Source organism: Nansenia antarctica (genome assembly GCF_963989245.1).
Source record: "Nansenia antarctica genome assembly, chromosome: 7".
In the NCBI taxonomy this organism is placed as follows: Eukaryota; Metazoa; Chordata; class Actinopteri; order Argentiniformes; family Microstomatidae; genus Nansenia; species Nansenia antarctica.
Genome location: NC_137677.1, coordinates 51,465,312 through 51,471,349, shown reverse-complemented (window position 1 = coordinate 51,471,349; position 6,038 = coordinate 51,465,312).

Below are 6,038 nucleotides of genomic sequence, written 5' to 3'. Positions count from 1 at the left end.
GTGTGCACGTGCATGCGCATGCGTGTGTGTGTATGCGCACGTGTGAGTGAGTGAGTGTGTGAGTGTGTGTGTGTGTGTGTGTGTGTGTGTGTGTGTGTGTGTGTATGGGAGATGGACTGCTTGTCTGTCTGTCTATTGTGAGCGAGGCGTGGGAGCCAGCCTGCCGTGTGCAGAGCGTGATCAGACTGAACCTGTCGGCCTCAGGGGAAGCAGCGCCGTGGGAAGGCCGGGTCAGTGACGCTGGCCTGGTTCTATGGTTCTCAGAAGACCCACTCTAGAACCGACATAAAGTTGCTTTATTGTCATAATGAATGTTAGCGTAGGACAGTAGGCTGGCTACAACCCTCCCCTTAGAAATGGTCCAAGGGCACTCAGTTGTGTCTCGGATGCCTTTGGTGATGCGTCTTCTGTAGCACCTTGTCCATAGGAGACACGGTCTGGGAAAAAGAGCCACATGTCAATCTTCAATCTCATCATGCGAAAATCTTTTCCTTTTTTTTCCTATCTTTTTTTTTCTTTTTTATGTGTTTTCCGTATTTTTTTGGCATAATAACGAACAAAAGTTTAAGTGTTGAAGAGCCCACTCGATATAACAAACACCAGTTTGGATCACTAAATACTTATACGACTAGGTAAATGATACATGGCTTGTAAACAAACTTTCGCTTTAGGACGTGTTCAAAAGCAAGGACTGTGTGATCATCTAATTATGTGCAGTTATGTGTTTTTAGCATGTTGATGTTCTATCAGCATGTTATGATAATGTTGACGTGGACCAACATTCAAATAAGCATATCTTATTCAACCCTTCTTTTCAGATTTCAATGTATGACACATCATTTGAAAGCTTACAATCTGCACTTTCATAATGTACATATGTCATATGTACAATACATAATGTACACTGTCACATATGTAAATGGCTGACTTATATAACACCTTAATCCAAAGGACTTTACAATGGCCTCTCATTCACCCATTCACACACCCATGGCAGCAAGCTACCATGAAAGGCGCCGGCCCGCTCATTGGGAGCATTTTAGGGTTCAGTGTCTTGCCCAAGGACACCTCGACATGTGGCCAGCCGGGGTTCGACCCACCGATCATTAGACACTGGCTCTACCTACTGAGCCACAGCCGCCCCATATGTGATCACATACGAATTAGATAATGGCCATGGGAGATGATATATGAATTAGATAATGGCCATAGGAGATGATATATGAATTAGATAATGACCATAGGAGATGATATATGAATTAGATAATGGCCATGGGAGATGATATATGAATTAGATAATGGCCATAGGAGATGATATATGAATTAGATAATGACCATAGGAGATGATATATGAATTAGATAATGGCCATGGGAGATGATATATGATTAGATAATGGCCATAGGAGATGATATATGAATTAGATAATGGCCATAGGAGATGATATATGAATTAGATAATGGCCATAGGAGATGATATATGAATTAGATAATGGCCATAGGAGATGATATATGAATTAGATAATGACCATAGGAGATGATATATGAATTAGATAATGGCCATGGGAGATGATATATGATTAGATAATGGCCATAGGAGATGATATATGAATTAGATAATGGCCATAGGAGATGATATATGAATTAGATAATGGCCATAGGAGATGATATATGAATTAGATAATGGCCATAGGAGATGATATATGAATTAGATAATGGCCATAGGAGATGATATATGAAGTAAATATCTGTATTGTACCGACCTCTTGGTCTCAGACCAGTAAGAGATGAGGTGAGGGTGAGTGGTTAAACTAGGTGGTTGCGGTTAGAAGGTGTGCAACGATGGTCTTTTGGCCTGGACAGAGAGTGACCGCCCTGCTGGGAGGATGTTAATGAACACGCTGGCCTGCGTCTGGGAGCCTATTTGACTGTATCGTGTCTCACTTGTAAGGTGGATCGGTAAAGGAACGTTAGTTCTCAAACAGCTTAGCTGATGAGATTAATGTTGTGTGTACATACAAGCTCACACATCACCTGTAGCCTAATCCCCATCAATCAGCTGTGTTTGTTGTTGTTGTTGTTGTTGTTGTTTTTGTGATTACAGCAATCCTTAACTGGGGCTTAGATTGCTGAGAAGAACAGTGTAGTGGGGAAGTGTGTGTGTGTGTGTGTGTGTGAAGTGTGTGTGTGTGTGTGTGTGTGTGTGTGTGTGTGTGTGTGTGTGTGTGTGTGTGTGTGTGTGTGCAAAGCAAAAGAGGAGAGGGAAGAGAGCAAATGGAGGGAAAAGACTGTTTGAACTGTCTGGTGGGGTAATTTGGGGGTCGGGGGGGGGGTCAGATGTGTGTGGAGATGTCAATCATGTGTTTGATAGGCATTGACAGGACATTGTCATGATTGTCATGTTGACTAACAGACGGTTGGGTAGGGGGGGGGGGGGGGGTGGGCTGAGCTGGGGAGCGAATGGGGTGGGATGGGGGGGTCATGGGGGGGTCCCCGAACAGCCCCCCTGACAACAGAGGGCACATATAGGGGGGCGTTGCCATGACTCCAGAGGTGATCCAATCATGTGTTTGGGCTCAGGGAGATTGTGTGCTCATCCCTCTGCACCTCTCCACACATAGGTCAGCAACATAAGATGGAGAATCATAACAGTGGAAAAAGAAAATGTTTGTTGTGTGTGTGTTTCCTCCTCCTCCTCCTCCTCCTCTCCGTCTCTCTCTTTCTCCTCTTTCTCCATTCATATCCATGTCCACTGACACTCTGTTCATCCTATGACCTTGTATGTGTGGTTTGTAGACAGGCAGGATGTTGGGCAGCTGTGTGTCTCTGTGGACCCTTAAAGCCTTGTCTGTAAGGGAGGTGACATTCCCCAGTGACCCCAGGGAGCTCCATGTTCATCGCTTTCTGTTTCACAATAGAATGTGTGAATCTCTTTTTCACTGTCTTTCTCTCTTCTCTCTCTCTCTCTCTCTCTCTCTCTCTCTCTCTCTCTCTCTCTCTCTCTTTCTTTCACTCTCTATTATGCCTTCACTCTTCCTCTCTTTGTTATATTCTCTCTCTCTCTTTAACTCTCTCTTTCAATTTCCCCCCCTCCCCCCTCTCTTTCTCTCTCTGCATCCGTTTTCACCTTGAGACCTAGCTCATAGGTGGTCATGTTTATTGTTGTCTTTGTGATGGTGGTTGCCATTGGTCACAACGTCTTCTGCTCCCACTGGAGCTGTCAGGGCACAAGTACCAGTGTACCAACCCTCCCCTTATAAATGCTCCAAGGGCACTCAGTTGTGTCTATTCACCGCATTGCCTTTGCATTGTCATGCGTCCTCTGTAGCACCGTGTCCATATGCAATGATATATGAAGTAAATATCTGTACTGTAGGGACCTGCACGCTTGATACAGTGGTATAGTCTCTCGGTTACTGTCAACCCCAGAGTGGTGGGAGCTAAGGGGTCAAAGGTTAAGGGTTACAGGTGGAATAGGGTCTCTCTGAGGTGGAACCTGTCTGTGTGGACTCTTCATCTTCAAAAGGACTGGAAGAGAATGAAGTCTGTAAGTAAGTAATCTTCAAACACAGATTAGCAGACACACAATATGGCCGCCTTGGGGATTGACACCCAGTGGTATCTTTGTCATATTATACCGCCACTAATGTGTCATATCAGAGAGAATTTTCCTCACCACATCGCCAGACCAGAAAAGGCTCTGATTATAGCTCCTTTCCTACATGTTTTATTGTTTCTATCTGTAGGTCATCATATGGCTATTTACTCATTTCTTTCCCTCTTCCCCCACCACTCACACTCTTAGAAAAGAGTTCCAAAGGGGTTCTTCGCCAGTCTGTGGGAAAACCCTTAGAAGAACACATTTGGGTTCCATTTTAGAACCTTCAATGGAAAGGGTTTTTACTTGGAACCCAACATGGGTTCTACATGGAACCCAAAAGGTTCTACGGGGCAAGGGGGTGCACAGGGGCATTACAGATATGGAGGTGGAGACCAAGCCATTGTGGAAGGGTTGTGGCCATGGCATTTGGTGTGTGATGGGATAGGTGGTTGGGACAGCTTTAAGGTAGTGGGTGTAGTGTGGGTGTAGTGTGGGTGTAGTGTGGGTGTAGTGTGTGTGTGTGGGTGTGTGTTTTTGTGTGTGTGTGTGTGTGTGTGTGTCTGTGTATGCATGCGCTGGTTAGGTGACCCAGAGGGGACCACCATCTGTTTGTGATGGACAGGGGACCGTTGGAGGGATACTGTCTCACGCCTGTCAATGGCAGCTGTCGTGTGTGTGTGTGTGTGTGTGTGTGTGTGTGTGTGTGTGTGTGTGAGTGTGTGAGTGTGTGAGTGTGTGTGTGTGTGTGTGTGTGTGTGTGTGTGTGTGTGTGTGTGTGTGTGTCCGTGTCCAGACCTGTAACTGCCATCATCCGGTGACACTTGTAATTTAAACCAAATTGATTTCTCCCTACCCTGTTGGCTCTCTTCTCGCGCCAGTCTCTCCCTGTCTCTGCCTCTCTATCTCTCTCTCTCCCCTTAATTGAGGTTGAATAGCATCGCTTTCCAAATGCCTCTGTGTATGAACTCCATGTCCATTTGATGTCGTTTGTTAAGAGCAAGTGAGCTTGACAGCTAGCAGTGAACACTAGTCAAGGAAAGCAGTAGGATCTGGGATCTGAACCCATGAGGTCAGAGATAGGCAGAGAGACACAGAGGAAGGTGTCCACCGGACAGTGGTAGTGGCAGAGTGCAATATTAAAATCAAAGGATGGATTGGATTCAGACTATTACGGTTTATTGGAGTGTTATTTGTCCCATAAAGCCTCTACCATTTTCATGCTCTCCCTTTCCCCCTTTTCTCCTCTCTCCCCTCTCCCTCCTTTTCCACTCTTCCTGTCTTCCCTTTTCCTCATCTCCATCACTCCACCGCCTCCTTCTTCCCCCCCCCATCCCCAGGGCAAGCCATAAGACCGACAGCTCTATTTGTATTTGTCGCTAAGTGATTTTTAATCAACTAGTCTTCATGGGAGCCCTTCCCTTGGCTGGGGTAGCAGAGGGTCTTGGGGGAGGGGGGATCTGTAAGAGGGGGTATGAATTTGAGGGAGGAGCAGGGCGGGAGGGGGGGGGGGGTGTGGGGGGAGCTGGGTGGGGAGCGCATGGTGGGGAGAGTGGGGTGTCTCTCTCTGTCTCAGGATCGAGGTTGAGGGTTTTAAGTAAGGCACCATTTTCCCCAGTGCAGGACCAGACGTATGATAAACCTAACATGGATAAACGTGTTATCATATACTGGTGGTCAGTGAAAGCAACAACAGCTTTTTTCCGATGGGCTTTTGTTGTCTGTGGGCTTCGCTAAGAGCTAAAGGTGTTTGTTTTGATAAAGATGGGACTAATCTATCTCTGCTGTCCCAGACTGTGAATTACCATAATAAATAATCCCACTCTGATAATCCCGACCACTAATTAGCGTCTCCGTATTATTTATCGTAGTATTTATCCCCACCCAGACATTCCCAACAATTCCACATATTTCCATATGTCCATAATTCCACATATCTCCATGTATGTACATAAGTCCCGCACACACTCCTGTTGGAACACCACTACCATGCAGAGGCATGCTGTGAAACTGTCTAAATAAACCTGTATCATATTCTGGAATATGTAACTGAAATGGTGGACAAAGGTTCAGGACATCAATTTGAATTCCTTCCATCGTCTAGAAAGATACTGTTGCTGTTACTATCTGCTCGTTACTGAAGTGGGTGGTACACATTAGTTAATGAAGTTAATGAGGTGGAAACCCTCCACTCATTATTAAGCGCTTTATTAAGCGCTCTAATGCGTAGAACGGAATGAGGAATGGTCTCCAACCCAGTCCTCGTTCCATTCTATGCACTACAATGAGCGCCTCCTCATTGTTTCTACCTGCACTAACCTCCACTGTATTGAGAGATTGAGAGATTGAGATTGAGATTGAGATTGAGATAACGTTTATTGCCACTATGCATTACACATATAGGAATTTGCTTTGTCACCACAGCAAGTGCGTTTATACTTTT